At 30.9% G+C, this 17,303-nt stretch overlaps 2 protein-coding genes across 5 annotated transcripts in view; one reads left to right on the top strand and one right to left on the bottom strand.

The window, feature by feature from the left end:
* The window catches only part of Tio (zinc finger domain-containing protein tiptop), a 173,446-nt gene that overhangs the window by 113,579 nt on the left and 42,564 nt on the right, over positions 1-17,303 (bottom strand). For all 3 annotated transcript variants that reach the window (XM_074247117.1, XM_074247116.1, XM_074247119.1), the window contains one exon: positions 1,626-1,955. The gene's annotated coding sequence lies outside the window, so the exon portion shown is untranslated. The remainder of the gene's footprint in view (positions 1-1,625; positions 1,956-17,303) is intronic.
* The window catches only part of LOC141530170 (uncharacterized), a 44,129-nt gene continuing 27,788 nt past the window's right edge, over positions 963-17,303 (top strand). For both annotated transcript variants that reach the window (XM_074247122.1, XM_074247121.1), the window contains exon 1: positions 963-1,169. The gene's annotated coding sequence lies outside the window, so the exon portion shown is untranslated. The remainder of the gene's footprint in view (positions 1,170-17,303) is intronic.

Genomic DNA, 17,303 nt, shown 5'->3' with positions numbered 1-17,303 from the left:
GCTTATTATTACATTATTCAATATCATCATAAACATTATTATCATCATCAATATATATTTATATTGATATTAATACATTTACATACAAATACACATATATTATATCATCGGTGTCAATTAATGTCAACTCTAACCAGTCAAAGACATGATAATAATAATAATAAAAGTAGCAATCCACATTTAGCACCACCCGCTACTCTATAAATAATCCCAAACATAAAACGTCACTTGATTCTTTCCGACTCGGCATTTTTTAAAATTACGCGGGTAAATTTAAATTATCCTTAGCCAGCAATCAGAGTTTAATAAAATCACTCAACTTTTAAATTAAAAGTTTTAAATCACAACTAATAAAAGTTATTTTATAAAAAAAAAAAAAAAAAATACGGACATAAAATAACAACAAAAAAACTCCGGGGTGTAAAATGTAAACTGTGCGAAAATGCAGAAATCGAGCGGGCGGCGGTCCAGCGCTGACTGACTGCGGACTACCGTCGCGGTGAAGCGCCGCGTGGTGGGGGAGGTCCTCAGTCTCCCCACAGTCCTCCCTCTCGCGCTCGCGGACCGATCCGCCCTCCATCCTCCTCGCTTGTCGCATAAACTCCTTGCTTCTGATTCTCAGGATTTTCCTCTTATCTCTTAACTCTTCACCCTCCACTGTCTATATCTTAAAATCCGAAGTTATCGAACAAAACAACAACACATGGACAGAGAAACTTTCTCCCTTATTTTGATCCGACAATCAAATTTTATTGAACAGCAAACAAACAAATAAACTTGCATCCAATTGCCGCAAAATAATTTTATTTATCATCTCTGCATTTGTTTTAAATTTTCTTCACTCTTTTCCCTTCAACTTGTTCGTGATGGGCGGGATCATGTAGTACAGTGTCATCTCATCTGTCTCTCGAGTAGGGCGAGCTTCCCCCAGTGCTGCTTCGCCGCGGCTGGATTCTAAACTACGGTCGCACGAAACGACGCGCGTAAGTCTCTCGTATTTTTTACTCCCAGTGTCTTTAAAAAGTCGTTGTAAAATTTTGTGAGACAAAAAATCAGTCCAACTAAGTCTGCTGTACACTTTTCCAGTGAAATTTCTCCAGCAGCGGCTGGAAATTTTCCACGAGATTTAAAAATTCAAGGCTAACCTCAAAAGCCCGAAAAATAAAAAGGTGAGTCAGAAATTTTTCTACTTTTAAAAATTTTTTTTAAAGTTTGACAAAAATATGAAACAATTTTTTTTTTTAATAACAATGATAATATTAATAACATAAATAATAATTATTGTAATGATAAATTATTTGGCGGGTTAAGAAGTAATTCAAAAACTGTCCGTGGCGCGTCGCACCCTGGCGACCGCGGAAATGAAACTCCGCCTCTGGCCGGCCCCCGAGGGTGGAGTCTGAGTGATCTATAGCGTCATAGAATACCCCTTCAGTGATGATCCGAGGACGTATGTTTGGAGACGAGGCAACACGCCCACCGGCGAGAACGCGCGCATTCACTCGGCCCCGTACGCGAGATAAGGGACGGCGAATGCCAAATGTTTATGCTTTCTGTAGCCGCGTCTCTCTATCTAGTCGCCGATTCAGTCTCAATGGTACTATATACAACAACACACTACTCACCTCAACAAAACGTAGCTTCTGGATCCAGCATCCAACAATCCTCAGTAACAACGCACATAATATATGTTATATGTTACATATCGGGTCCATGTCCTCTTCTTTTCCCCATCTCATCTCATCTGATCTCTTTCTCTCTCTCTCTCTCTCTCTCTCTCTCTCTCTTATCCGGAACGGACGGGCGTTCATTACCCCGCTAAACATTCCTGTCAATTAAAAGTCGACGGGCCCGATTTACTAGTAGCTGGACTACGAGTTAGTCCAAGTGAGGACTTTTGTTCCCCTCCGACCATTTTACACTTTATGGATCCATTTGATCTTTAATTCTCGGTCCTGGAACAATAATTATTATTTTTTTAATACTTAACTTAACTGGAAAATATATAATTGGGATTATTGCTCCGGAGGACGCGATAAATTTATAAAAGGATAAAAATAAAATAAAAAGTTTGAGAAAATAAAAATAGTTAAAATGAAAATTTCTGGGTAGCTTGGAATTTATATTATTGTTATTGTACTATATGTGTTTAACTTTTATGCGGGCAAGGATTAGACGAGGTTGAAGAACTTGGGATGATAATGTTTGTGTTTTTGGCTGGAAGATAGGTTTTCTTATTGGAGGAGCTTCTAGTCTTGTTGTATGTAGGTAGTGTACATTGGTATAGAGTATGGAGTATAGTTTAACCGTCTTTCATTGAGCTGGTTTACGGGTATGACGGTGAGGTCGCACCGCTTCCAACAATTTTGTAAGATGGTAACATTCGTGGCGCGACATTTATGAGGGCATTTCTTAGGCTACTGTACCACCGGCGCTCCTGCTAAACCAACAGACTTGGCCGCACTCACTTATCTCAGTTCATGAGATTCTTATATCGATCACAAATATCGCTTTATGGGTTCTCTAACTTTTTCTTCGGGACTTCATTTTTCCGATTTAATAGTTTTATTTTCTGGTTCTGGTGTACACGTTTTTTGTATACTCTGTTTTAGGGCTTTTTATAGTGTAAGTAAACATGAAATGGATGGACTTCTGATGGAGTGAATTTTCTTTTTTATTTTACCATGAAAATAGTCTGTGTGGATCTATAGAAATATTATATATAAATTTATAAATATTATATTATAAAAGCCAATATTGTAAAATTTAAATTTTTAATATCAAAGCAGTGCCGGAGTTTTATCAACTTATAAATATGTTGCTTTATTATTTGTGTTAATTTACTTGAAAAAAAATTATTGGACTAAAAAAAAATATTTCTACTCTTACGTCAAAATATTCAACTTTTTTTTAAAAAGAAATAGATTTTTTGATCAAATTATAACTCTTAAAAAAGCAGACAATTTTTTATTACAGAAATTTTATCGTTAAAAAAAGAAAAAAATTTACACATTAATAAAATAATTCTTGAATCAAGTAAAATTTATTTAAATCAAGAAATATTTTTTAATTATTTTAAAAATTTTTGTCTCGTATTTAAAATATTATAATCAAACTTTTCAAATTGATTTTCATGATTTTTTTTCTTGAATCAAATTAATGTTCTTGTCAATGCAAAAAAATCAGTGACTACATCAATAAAGTTGGTGTGAAAAATTATGCATGCTAAACATTTAACATAAAAATCTTTTATTTATACTTTTTTCAGCGCAATGACGAAAAACTTTTTACTAATATATTCTTTGTTTTTATACTATCTATAAATACTACAAAATTTAACTTAATAATTATTAACAGGAAAAAAATTCCAAAGTTAATTATCAACAATAAATTATATATGATTTTTTAATATCAAATATATTTAATACTATAGTTTTTTTTTCATTTTCAATTTTTTACATTAATTAATCTTAATTCAGATGATACCAGTACAATTAAAATAGAAAGCTTTATTAAAATAGAAACCAATTAACTCTGATTAAAAACTCTGTAAAAAAATATAATAGAAATCAAAATATTAAAATTCAATAAAATGTATTACATTTTTTTAATTATAAAAATATATCTTTCAATAAAAGTAATTTTGAAATGATGCAATACAATTTTAAAAAATGTACTTTTTTGAAGAAAAAAAATCTTAAATCTAGATCAAAATTTTGAAGACTTTGATCATCTGGAATGAAGCAAAAAAATTATTGAATCAAATGGAATTTACCCAAGATAAAAAAAAATTCCTTTTGAGTTCAAGAATTTTTCTCCTGAATTCAATACACAAAATAAAACTCTTTAAAATTATTTCCTTGGTTCAAGAATTTTCTCTTTTAAATCAAATGCATTTTTATTACTCTATAAATTTCATATTTCAATTATTGTTTTAGTGTATATTCGCCGCAATACCACACCAGTATATGGTAATAAACACCGAAAATTTGTTAGTGTTTGGTAAATAAATATAAAAAGTGGAAAACATAAAGATAAAAAACCTCGTTTTCTCTTAAAAAACAGGACATATGTTTGTTAAATTACGAGCCTCCTTAAAAGGAAGATGTAATCGAAAAAATCTGACGAGTGTATCCGAAATTTTGTGAAACATTGCCAGAAGGCCAAAAATCGATAAATCTCAATAATAAAAATTAAACACCCACGTAACTCTCGAGTATTATAACAGCACTCGATCAAGAATATAAAATCGTTAGGATTCGAACGTTATCGTCGAAAAATTCACATGATCGCCCACGTCACTTAAACAAATAAATAAATATAACAAAATATCAGACTGAAAAGCGAGATTGCCGTGCAATGTATCAGCCGAATAAGACGGATCCTCAGTAAAACTCCATCGGGGGTCCACCTGCGATTATTCTTTCAGCGACTAGTGTAGTCCACGTACGAACGTCACGGGCAGTTATTTCAAATTAAACAAATCGGTCTCTCGCACGCCGAACGCCGACGGACCTGTTATTTGGTATTGTCATCCAACATGCAGCATCTATCTTTCGTCTTATATATTCTAATCACATTCCTGTCCTGCAGCTTGCTACGTAGGTTACTCGGCATGCCGCTCAGTTGTATTATTTTTTGTCCTTTAAGGACAAATCTAAAATGGCTTTGACGGGCTGAATTATCTTAAAACACGCTTTCTATTTCCTTTCCTTTCAATCTTGGAAGATCTGTCATATCAGGGCATCAGTCTCCTTCCTAATAGTTTTTTTTTCTATTATTATTTTTTTTGTATACGTAATACGTAACGCATAGTCTACTTAGTTATGTCCGAAGAATGGGAAGATGAGCCGAGAGAAAGTTACGGGGGACCTCCTGGGGTTTTTGCGTAACGAAATGACCTCCAAAAATTCATAAGTTTCAGAAGTCGTAACTTTTAGTCATTTCCAAGAAAAAGGAACGCTTTAGGTCACCGTGAAAACAAATCGTAAGACCTAATTGTGTCGAGATAAATGTCACTTTTTAAATTTAAAAGCAAAAGCAAATTTGTTTTTATGCGTTACTTTAATTTGTAGGACTTCAATAAAATTTTAAAAGAAATTATTGTGATGATTATTCATTTTTATTACTCTTGTTGATATTTATTAAATAAAATGATATTGAAAATGTATTCAATAAAGTTTTATTTAATTTACCTGTAATGAAAAATTGACCTTAGACAATCAATGATTTTTTTGTCACTTTTACTTGAGAGTAAAAAAATCAAAAGAAATTTTTACATTCAAATTGTTAACTTGATATTTAAAAATTTTAGAAAAATAATTCCATCGTTTTTAAATTAACTTCATTCAAAGATATATTTATTTTTTTTTTTTTAAAACATTAAATATATATTTTTAAAATTCAATATTACTTTCATACAAAATTTATTTTTTGAGAAGAAAAAAAAAATTTTTTTGACTCAATTATTTTGAATAAATTTTTCGTGAGCGAAGAAATTTTTTTTTGGCTTCAACAAAAACTTTACTTATTGGACCAAGACTATTGAAATTTTCTTATTTTTTTATCTGTAAAAATATTATTTTTTTTTTAATATGTAAAAATAAGTGGGCTTATTTTTGCGTGATCTAAAAAAATTACGTGTTAAAGTGAATTTTAAAATTCTCAAAATAATAATAAATTTAAAAATTTCCAAGGCCACAATAAAAAAGTTATTGTGCACATCAAAAGTATTAATTCAATTTCAAAGAAAATGGCGGCTGTCATTGAGGTTTCAGTCATCTTTTTTCAAGAAAAACTTAAAATAAAAAATCAATAAATTTGAAGTCTATAAATAATGTAACTTTGGAATAAGACATTCCTTACGAAATGACCATGGCTTTGAATGTAAATAAATTATTTTATTTTCTGGGTGAAGGAAATTTTAACATTAGACTGTTTGAATAATTTTTTAGATGAAAATAAACGGCTGGTAATTACAGTAAAATAAATAATTACTTTCAGATAAGTATATAATTACGGATATTTTATTACATTTTAAAATATATACGAAAGATAAATTTTAATTTGAAAATAATAAACGCTTGAAAGATGTTCCGATGAGAGAGAACAGGTCTCTGACGGCCACCGAAAAACGTAACGCGCCATGAGTGTGTGTTAGACCAACGAAATAGCAATGAAAAATTACATAATTAACGAAGCTATAAATTTTAGTACCTCTGCTGGTAATCTCATGGATATTACACTCACTGTCAACAATCAAATACCCAAATATTTTATCCACCAAAAATTTATTCCGAGCTCGAAATTCTCCGGAATTTACTGAGGGTTTATTTTTATTTGTTATAATTATGAAATATAAAATTATATGTAAATCAATATGGGTATTAAAAAATGTTCCTAGTAAATATTATAACCCCATTCGATATTGTAAAATTACAATTAATTGCATTATATTAAAATAGCACAGAAGTTTATTTAATCAAAAAATATGTTTGTTTGAATTAAAGTTTTTGATTAGATACTGTTGTTAAGTATGATAAAAATAAACTCAATATTTATTGATAAGAAAATGTAAGAGTCAAATATTAATAATTTATTATGAAATTTTTTCAGGAACAAATATGTATATTTTTTTATTTTTAACTTTTAACATTTATCAATTTTAATTAAATATTAATAAAATTAAAATAAAATTTTCTGTGTAAAAAGTTTCAATTCTTTTTAACAATAAAAATATAATTAAAAAAAAACTTTTTGTCATTGCGTTAAAAAAGTCTGCGCAAAACTTTTCATAATAAATATTGAACACTTTTATATCCCGATTTTAAATTTAAAAGTATAACCAATTAGATTGATGGCACATAATTTTATCAAATTAATACACAAAAGATTTAAATCAACAGAAAAAAGTGTTTTATTTTTTTTAAGCAATGACGAAAAATTAGTTATCATGAAATTAAAAAATGCTGGAATTATTTAACCCGTCAGGACATGGGTGTTTTTCAGTGCCTCACTTGCACTGCAGCGACATTCATTATGTTAAACGTTGTTACGTGAGAAAAAATCTCAGAGCCCATGTCCTGAAGGGTTAAAACTCTTAAAAATCAAATCAAGAATTTAAATAGAAAATTTTTTCATTTTCTAAAAATTACATGGGCGATAATCAAAAATTCTAAATTTAATTTTTCACAGAAAGAAAATTTTTCTCTTGAATATTTGATACCATTTTATATTATTTTAGCGTGCAATTATACATATTGAATAAAAAGAATTGATTCAATATTATTTGATCTTCCCATTTGATATGTTAATCAATAAAAATATCAATGAAAATTTATTTCTGTCGAGATATTTAATTTTTTGGAGCAAGAGAAAAATTTTCTCAAGGCAAGAATATTTTCTTGACTTAAATAAATTTTCTTGGATTAAAATACGAATTTCTTAAAGCAAGAGAATTAATTTGGTTGGAATAAGTGAAATTTCTTGTGTCAAAAAAAAATTTTTTTTTCGCTGAAGAAAATAATTAAGAAGAAAAATATTTTCTCGACTCAATCGAACCTTTTTCTCTGTGTACACACTGAAATTAAAAAAAAAAAATTTTTTTTTAATCTCTGCATAGATTGAAAATAAACATGAAACACATAATTATATCATAAATAATTCATAATAGTCATAAAATAATTATAACTCCAGGTATGTAAAGTACCTTCCATAAAAAAAGTAATAAACTCAATAACCAAGTAAATAAGCATAAAAACCACGATTGATATAATTTAAATACCTATATCACGATCGAGTGAATTAACATAGAAAATTTATAGCTTTCAGACGACACGTCTTAGATACATTATTACTTAACTTATTTTCACCATTTTGTTACCGTTAAAGAATTCATCCAAGATTGATAGTGACAGGTGACCATTGTCGAGAGGCCCTGACTATTTCCGGCGTGACCATAACACGACATTTACACTCTTACACATAATTCTTACACAGTCTTAAGTTTTCCCCGAGTCTTTTGCATACACTAATACTATTACCGTCTAGCATAGTATAATAATCTGCCTCATACTATTCCAGTAATTCCAGATATAATAGACGAGTACTATATAATATAATACGATAGTAGTCAACAGTCTTCCACTCCAAGGCCAGTGCGCCATGTGACAGTACTTGAAAAAAACAGCCTTGCTACATAACAGTTGACCCAGGTATGAGTCAAAAAAAAGACATAAACTAAGACCGAATCCGGCGTATATCTTTGAGTAGCAGATAAACTGTTGGTATATCTGGTTGAGGTTGATACTTGGAAAATTAGGATTTTAAATTGGTAGGAGGGTCATTGCAGCTTTGGTGGTCCTCTGGTCGCCATCTTGAGGCTCATAAATCGATCGTTTTTTAGGATAAATCATTCGGGTGAACTGTACCCTCATATGAACCATATGCCTCAATCTAAATCTTAATAGATTTGTTATTTTATGAATATTATAAACACGTCAATATTTTTTTTTTTTTTTTTTTTTTTAAGTATTTTTAGTGCGTACACGATAATCTCGGGATAAGTAGGCAGTTCGGGTTTTCCGGATAAGAAAATTCCATTGATCACGGGTATAAATAAACTAAACGTACTCGTTAGAGGAATAAAAGTTTTATTACCGTATCGAGAGATCGTTTTCCCTCAAATACAGAAGGGTATGGATAAGAAGGAATAAAACTCGACCGTTTTTCCGCCCTTGTCCTTTTACTTTTCTTTTATTTTTTCGCTTATAGCTCATGAAACTTATGCGTGGCCACTCGAGGAGCACTTTCGCCACTCGACAACTTCACCGAATCTTCCACGAGATATTATTCAGGGTACAGTGTTATTATATTAATTGTCATGATCGGTCTTATATTACGATAGAATTATTACTAGTGAACAGAACAGCAGCAGATAACGGCGTATTTATAATAGTCATGTGCCATAAATATTATTTTTTATTTGAGAGTAAGTGTGTTATGTACAGTATATTTATATTTAGACTTGGAGTTGATATTTGGAAGCACATGGACGTACAAAGTAGAAAATATCTGGTTTGTTTCAAAAACCGAGTAATTTACAAATGTTTAACATCAACTGTGATATGTCGGAATTAAATAGTATGGAGAGAATAGGAGGAATTGTCGAGACTTGGCGAGAAACCAACCTAAGGCTATATATATTGTTCCTACGAGTCCCACCGGAGGCGGTAGTGCTACGACTCTTCTCTGGCACGTTTATTTGTATGACAAAAAAAAAATTGGGTTATTCCAGGAAAACTTTTCTTAAAATTTGAATTTTGGGAAAAAATTTTGTATGTTTTTTATTTTTTGGTTAAAAATTTTATAGTTGGATTAATGAATTGAAATTTTTGGAGAAACAGAAAATTTTAAGACGGATTTTACTTTAACAGTAATAAAAAATTTATTTGATTCAAGAGAAGAAATCTTAAACCAAAAAAATCAGTTTGAAGATCTTCTTGTGCAGATCAAGATAATGAATTTCTTCAAAATGATTTTTTTGAATTAAATTTGAATAAAATTCAAGTAAATTTGTTCGATTCAAAAATTTTTACCTCGATTTAAGTCAAAACCATTTTTCAAAATGATTTAAAATTTTTTTTCTCGAATCACGCGTTAATTCTATCTAGTGTGCCAATTATTTAAAAGTTTATTACCCTTGAATCAAAAAAATTATCAGGTTTTTTCTATCTTCTGTATCAAAAATAAAAATTTAGTTTATTTAAATAAAGATTCTATTATTTTTTTCTGTTCAACCAATAAAAATTGAACAAAGACATCTTCATCCATATTTTCTTGACTAAAATCAACTTTTTTACATAGCACTCTCAATATAAACATAGAAAAAATCTCTAATAATTTTTTAGTGAATATTCCGGTGAAAAATAGGAAAAACAGGTATTTTTCTCCACGTAGAAATTCCCAGAGTAACCTGGGTTTTATTATTTTAGCGAAGCTGGAGCACTTGAGGAACAAGAGTGAAAAAAGTATTAAAAGAAAATAGGTTTGTGGCAAAAGAAGGTAGTAGTAGGTGTAAAAAGTTAATTCACTTGAAGCACCCACCAAGTAGACGTTTTAGAACCGAGTATACAGTCCCTAGATGAGATTTTGTCACGGCAGCCTATGCCGCGGGGTATAAACAGTCTGTAGTAATATTCGTCCGTGGCAGTTTTGTTTCTTTTTGTAAGAAAGGGAGAGACGCTTGAACTTCAGAGAGGGTTGCAGACTGAGTATCCAAAAATTTTAATATGAATTGAAAAATATCTAAAGATTATAATAATTAATAATTAACAGCGTTAAAAATTTTCCATCGTTTTTCTTCCAATTAATTCCTTCAAAAAATTTTATGTTAAAAATTAACAGAATTGCATTAAATCAATAGATGTATTTGTAATAAATATTTAGCATAAATTTTTTTTGATCCAAAAAAAAAAATTTTTTTTATACACAAAAAGAAAAAAAGTCTTAAGTCAAGCGTAAATTTTTTTAAATCAAGAAAATCTTAAGGAAGATTGAAAATTTCTTGAACGAAGTTAAATTTTTTTTAAGCCAAAAAAATTTCTTGCTCCAAAATAATTTCGGTGTTCCTTACAATTTTCTTAGTTCAAGAAATTTTTTTTCAGTGTATGATCAAAGGGTGAATTAATTTTTTTCAATAGATAATTTCTAAGCTTCTAAAATTTTTTTTTGTACTAACACAAACACATCAATCTAATTTTGTAATTTGAAGCAATAAAAAATTCAGACGAAGAAACTCAGTCCTGTTCCTTTAATTGGAACCTGAAAAGCTCGAAAGAAGTGATCGAGCTCATCCAGCTAAAACTTTGGTTCTGCCCGCAAATAAGGGAGTCAAGTAAAGTCAGCATAGTATCGATCGGGCGTCTGCGGTAGATTGACACGTGTCATGGCCGCTTGGTCGTATCGTCTACGAAACGAAAGGTTGGTTCGTTCTTGAGCTCCGTAGACGAGGTTGTGTCCGCTGGCGTAGCTGGTGGGATCGAGCGGATGGGGGATGCCAAAGAGGCCGGAGGGTATGGGAGTAAGGACATTAAGGTGCGTAATAGCCAGCGGGGCGAGCGCGCACCGCGGCATCGATTAGACAGAGGCTTGCTCACCCTCTTCTTGTTAGATGCAACCGCTCTACTCTCAACTCCCCCACCCCACCCCCTATACTTTCCTCTCCCCCTTCTCTTCTTATACTTTTCATCCTCTTTCTCTTCTATAGAATACATTCTGGCCCTACCATACTCGAATAGAGTGAACCTCCTAACCAGTACGTGCTCTACATACTACATACACACAAGTACAAGCTTACGTCAGTACATCAGGATCTGGGGGTAGGTACCCTTTGTCATGGGTGGACGGTCTATTCTTCGCTTCAGTCCCTTAGCTCTTCACTAAACTACAACATAACACAACCAAACTCTACGCTATACGTGTCTCCATCTACATCTACATCTATGAAATTTCTCTCCTCTTTCTCTCTTTCTCTCTTTCGGTACTTTGGCTGTCTAACGTCGTTATAAACATTAAAGACCGACTCAATATTCCCGGACCTTACGGTCACTATACTAGAGAAGTACAGCTCCCAGGACACTGTAGTCAGTCGCATCCAGCTCCAAGTGTCGGTTTCTCTTTCTTTGTTCTATTCTGTTCTCCATGACTACTTATATTCATTTAATTCCTTCTAGGCTGTTAACAATCGCACCCGGTGGTTATGGACACACAGATACATATATGTTACTCACAATATCTACAGAAAAAAAAGTTAAGTTAAACCAAGAACATTTTGGTCATCGAAAATTTCTTCTTGCAACAGAAAAGCTCTTTTTCTTCATTCAAAAAATAATATTAAAATTGTTGAATTAAGAAAATAACTTTTTCATGAAAAAACAATTTATTTTTTTAATTAAACCAAAACACATCTTAACTTCAATGTACAGAACTTGATAATTTGAGAAAATATTCTCTAAGCTCGAGAATTAAATACTTGACTCAAAAATATCATTTTTCTCGGCTTTCGACTATTTGTTTTTTTAATTTTTTTATGAACTAAAAATAATATAAAATATGTCCGAGATCGGAATCGAACCCTGACCGGACTACGTTCATAAAAAAAAGAGTGAAACCATTTAGCAATCACAGCGTACACAGAAAAAAAAAATTAACTTAAATCAAGTAAATAATTTTGAAAAATGTCATTTTCTTCATTTGAGTAAAAAAATTCTTGAACTAAGAAATTTTTCTTGGTTTAACTTAATTTTACTTGATTAAAGAATTTTTGGTCTTGAATCAAGACAATGAAACTTTTCAAAATTATTTTCTTAGTTTAAGAATTTTTTTCTTAATTCAAGTTAATTTTTTGATATATCATTAATCGGTATCTTGAGACGACGCCGCTGCTGAAATGCCTCAAGAAATAATTTGTTTAACTATTTGAAACTTTTCAATCAAAAAATTCTAATCAAGAAAATAATTTTTTTGAATCAAGATTTCGTCGTCTTCCTGAAAATATTATGTAAGCAAGAATATTGTTCTTGAGCCAAGATATCTTTTTCTTCTCTATATATGTATATTAATTTAATTCATTCTAGGCTAGTAACAGCCGGTGGGTATGGACACATAGATACATATATGTAACCCATAGTATCTATCAGATCCTCATCTCCGGACTAGACAATATCACCGGACATAATATGATAATATTATTCTGGTCATCTGGATTTGTACTTAAATTTAATGCCGTGTTTATGGAACATAATGTCTGGAAAATAATAAAGATATTACTATTGGTAGTGCTATTACGATTGGTATGGGCTTTGGATCGGATATCCAAATGTAATAGTGTGAAGGGTAAGGGTGAGGGCGAAGTTGAAAAGGGCTGATACTCAATGCTAGAGCAGAAACAGAAGCTGCTGACAAGGTTACTTCGGGAATCTTGTCTTTAAAATAGGTGGATAGCTGTACGGTTTGATGGGATGGGATGAGTTGGAATGGGAAGGGTTTGGTCAATCCACCTGAAAGCTTTAAAGACTCGACTGCTGGAGATTTTCTTGAAAATGATCAGAGGTTTGTCCAATCGAAATCGTTCAATTTCGCTTGACGACTCCCAAAAGATTCCTCTCTTTTGTTTGCCACCCTCTGGTTATACATATATAGTGTATGTTGGCTTTCAAGGGCTTGTGTGTGTTTAAGAGTGTGAGTGTCTAAGTGTAGGAGCGCGAATTGATGAAAAGGGGAAATAAAAGGAAGGGAGAGACGATAGGAGTTGCAGTAATCGAATATACACTCATTATTTCGGCAAGGACATTCCATCTTTTTTGTGGATTAATAAAAATCCTTATGGAATCATAAATAGTTAGACCGCTCCTTGACATTTCATTATCATTTATTTGGAATAATCTCGTTGGTGACTAAATAGCCTGTCGCTTGTCACGCTGTGCCGAGTAGACCTTCTTTTTTACCGATGTTCTTTTGTAGATGTAATTACGGTGGGATTAATGCAATCGCATCCATCTCAGAACGCTCCTCAATCATAAAAATCGATATTTTTTGACAAAGATGTCTTTAATCGCCGGAAAAAGGAAAAATAGAGTGAACTAAATTTGCGTGGACCCGAACATTCAACAAGTTTCTATTCGCCTCCCGGTCCGGGAGTGCAAAGTCGCCTCAACCAACCACAGGAAAAAATCCGATCATTTTATCGGCTCGAATCATTTTTTATTTCTTTTAGTTTCTTCTTGTGTGTGGAGTTTGGAAAAGAAGTCTTACACATTTAAAAATTTTTTGTTAAATGTTCAACACTTTTTTGTGTTGATTTAAGAGAATCAACACATAAAAGTGTTAAATATTTAACACAATTTTTTTTGACGCAATGACGCAAAATTTTTTATTTACAGTTGTATTTGTATTTGAATATTTTGCATCATTACTAGGGTGTGCCAAAATGTAACTTCCTTGATGGACCTTCTAAAATTGGAATTTTCAGTTCCGCTTTTGAAATCAGCTGTCTTTAGGCCTTTCCTAAGATATTTTGGGGTAAGACGATAGATTTTATTTTCATAGAATTTTTTAGCAGGAGGTTTAATTGGGCACTTCCGGCGAAAATTTGAATTTTCAGTGGAAGTGCCCTAACTAAGCTCCAGTTAAAAAATTCTATGAAAATCAAATTTATCGTCTTAAGCTCTAAAGCGCATTGAAGAAGAACTTTACTAAGAAAAATACAAGCGATAGTTGAATTTTGTTGGGCTTCGATCGGACATTTCATCATTTCGATATCAGACGATGGATGCAAGTATTTCAGGTCCTCCTCGGTCACTCACAATTTTTCATAAATCATGTTTTTTATCAATGTTCCATCATAAAACACATGATACTTGTTATCAAACAAGTCCTTTAGACTTTCAACATTACGTCACTTTGGATGCGATAGAATTGCCGAAATTTGTCCTTAAAATTCGGGCATCACTATAAAAATGAATAAAAACCCGAAGAAATAAATTATCCTCATCGAGAGACGTTTAATTGGAGATATTAGTCCCATTCCCAATGACACGCTAACAATATTCATAATTCCTTCATTCACATGAAATCTATTGCTTATTATTATCACCAGTAAAATCAACAACAATACCAAGACTGTGATAAAAATAAGTTGAAGATTTATTTTAATTTCCCTGATTGCCGTCAAATAATCAGTTTTTTTCGTCAGAATTGAAAAGTCCTCTTCTAAATACTGCGTCACAAAATCAGAGAATTTATAATTAATATCAGCTAATTGATACATTTGGTTGTGTGCATCATACTGATGACTGGAAAGTTCAAAATCATAACCAGATTTTATCATTTTTTCATCAAAATAGTTTTGGAGGATATATATTGATATTGTAACGTTCATATAATGAGATAATATATTCAATCTCATATCTTTGGAAATTTTTAACATTTTTAAGTACTCCTTAATTTCTTTTCGATAATATTCTATGGTTGACTTTTGAAAATTTAAGAGAGACAATAATTTTATTTTATGACCATCTAAATATTGAGTTTTGTCAAAACAAATACTTTGATAATTTTTCTTCAAACCTGAAAAATAATTGAGAAATTAATTAAGTTTATTCACATAAAAAAACATTGCTCAATTTTTTTTTTTTTTTTTAAGAAATTGAAACAATTTATTAAACTGAATAATAACCTTCCGGATATTGCAGACTGTATAGTGTCGGTTTTGTTTTACTATGGCTGTTTGCAAATCTAACTTGATTCCAAGGTAGCGGAGCATATTGTGTATAAGGATTCAGAGTGTAGACAATGGTTGAATCTTTGTAATTATTATAACACAAGTAGTATGCTACCAACATAACAAAGTTGCTGAGAAATTCAAGAATCGAACGAGCATTTATAGCATCGGACCATTCAGAAGTATCAATAATGAACATTGGTGACTTTGTGGTCCTGATTGTTGAGCGCATAAACTCAAAAATGAGTGAAATCCGTTTTTGAAGAGATTTAAGCGTGAGGACGTACGTAGGATAGCTGGGAAGATACCCTTCGATTTATTTGCTTTTCAGATCACAATTCACAACAATCAGCGGATTTCTATTATCGTCATTTCGAATTACAACTTGGTCATCAACTAAGTCAGAAGTTATTATCACTGGGTTCGAATTATTTGTGAAACTTTTATCAATCAATTCCATCTGTTAAACCAATGAACAGTTTTAATAATGTTCACAGATAATTGACATTAAATACAAGAAATTAACTCACCGTATGATTCATGAGACGCGTTTTGATTTCTAAACTGTGAATAGTTCTTCCATTTGAAAAATGATTAGTAAATACGATCCAGCAGCATAAAATAATCTTTATGAACCGCATTGTTGAGCTCATTATACAACCCAATCCCGCACAATGTCAAAAATGTTGGTATATTTTAGAAATCTTTGATATATTCAAAATTGCAATGAAAATTCGTCTAAGGAAATAGCGACTGATTAGTTTGAAGCCAAGTTGTCGACTGAATTTTTTGTAAAATGGATGACTTTGTTTCGAATTGTTGCCCATGACAACTGCAATACACAGTGTATGCAAACATCGTTAAAATTTGCGAGAGTCCTCGTGGAAAAGACACGTCAACTAGGCCAGCTATTTTACTAATCTTTCATCAATAAACATATAAACTCATGCACGGTGAGAAATTTCTGTAGAAATTTACTATGCATACATAAGAAGACTGAACCTTAATGACTCAATTCAAAATATTATCATAATAATTTAAGAAAATCATATTGTACCAATCAATATTTACTAGGGACCATAGTAAATTTGAGCATGCAACTGTTACATAAACATATATAAAAAATTTTCGTAAACTGACAGAACAAAAACTGTTAGTGTACTTAAAATTTTTTATTATAGTTCCATAGTAAAATTTCTGTTGCTCAGTCGACAATAAAAATTTACAAAATAGTCTTACATTTAGTCATGTGTACTCAGTTTAAATTTAAAATTGTGATTATATGAAATTTTCATATGTCCCATAGTAAACGTATGCGCGTCAGTCGCGACGCGCGGTCTTACATTTTTTCGTGCTGCTTTATTTTGTGAACATAAGTGTACAGACGCTATCAGTAGTGGTTAACAGTGTGTGAAAATTGCAATAAACATTAAGTTTCAAATAAATACTTATTAGTTCAAAAATCCATCAACACATCAATAATTTATATACTTAAAACTTGGGTATAAAACATAAAATAATTCTTATTGTGCTCAAAGTATCATCTTATTAGTAAAAATTTTTTTCTTTGTATTGTATTTATTATTTTTATTATAAAAAAAAAAGTGCTACGTACTTAGTTGCATGTTATTGTTAATTCAAAAAAAAAAATTGGAAATAAATTTGTATTAGACGTTAACTTTATATTAGCCGTAATTTAATTATATTAAAACTGTTATGATATTTAAAAGTAATGTATTGTGTTTATAATTATTTATAATAATTTCCATTTATTTATAATAAAATTAATTGTCAAAATAAATCCTATGTTAATTGTTAAAAACTAAAAAAAAATAGAAAACAAATAAAAAAACTATATTTTAAAAAAATATTTTTAAAAATTATTGCAAACAAAAAAAAATCTTGTTTGGTTTGATATTTTTTTTGATTGCCAAAAACATTTTTTACTCCAAAACTTTTTATTTTTTACAGGCGTTTTTTTATTTTTTTTTTGCTATAGCACATTCGGAAATTTAAATTATTG

The sequence above is a fragment of the Cotesia typhae genome, unplaced genomic scaffold (assembly GCF_013202065.1).
Source record: "Cotesia typhae breed Kobodo isofemale line unplaced genomic scaffold, CoteBio_Ctyphae contig_48, whole genome shotgun sequence".
Taxonomy (NCBI): Eukaryota; Metazoa; Arthropoda; class Insecta; order Hymenoptera; family Braconidae; genus Cotesia; species Cotesia typhae.
This window is presented reverse-complemented; position numbering and strand designations above follow the sequence as displayed.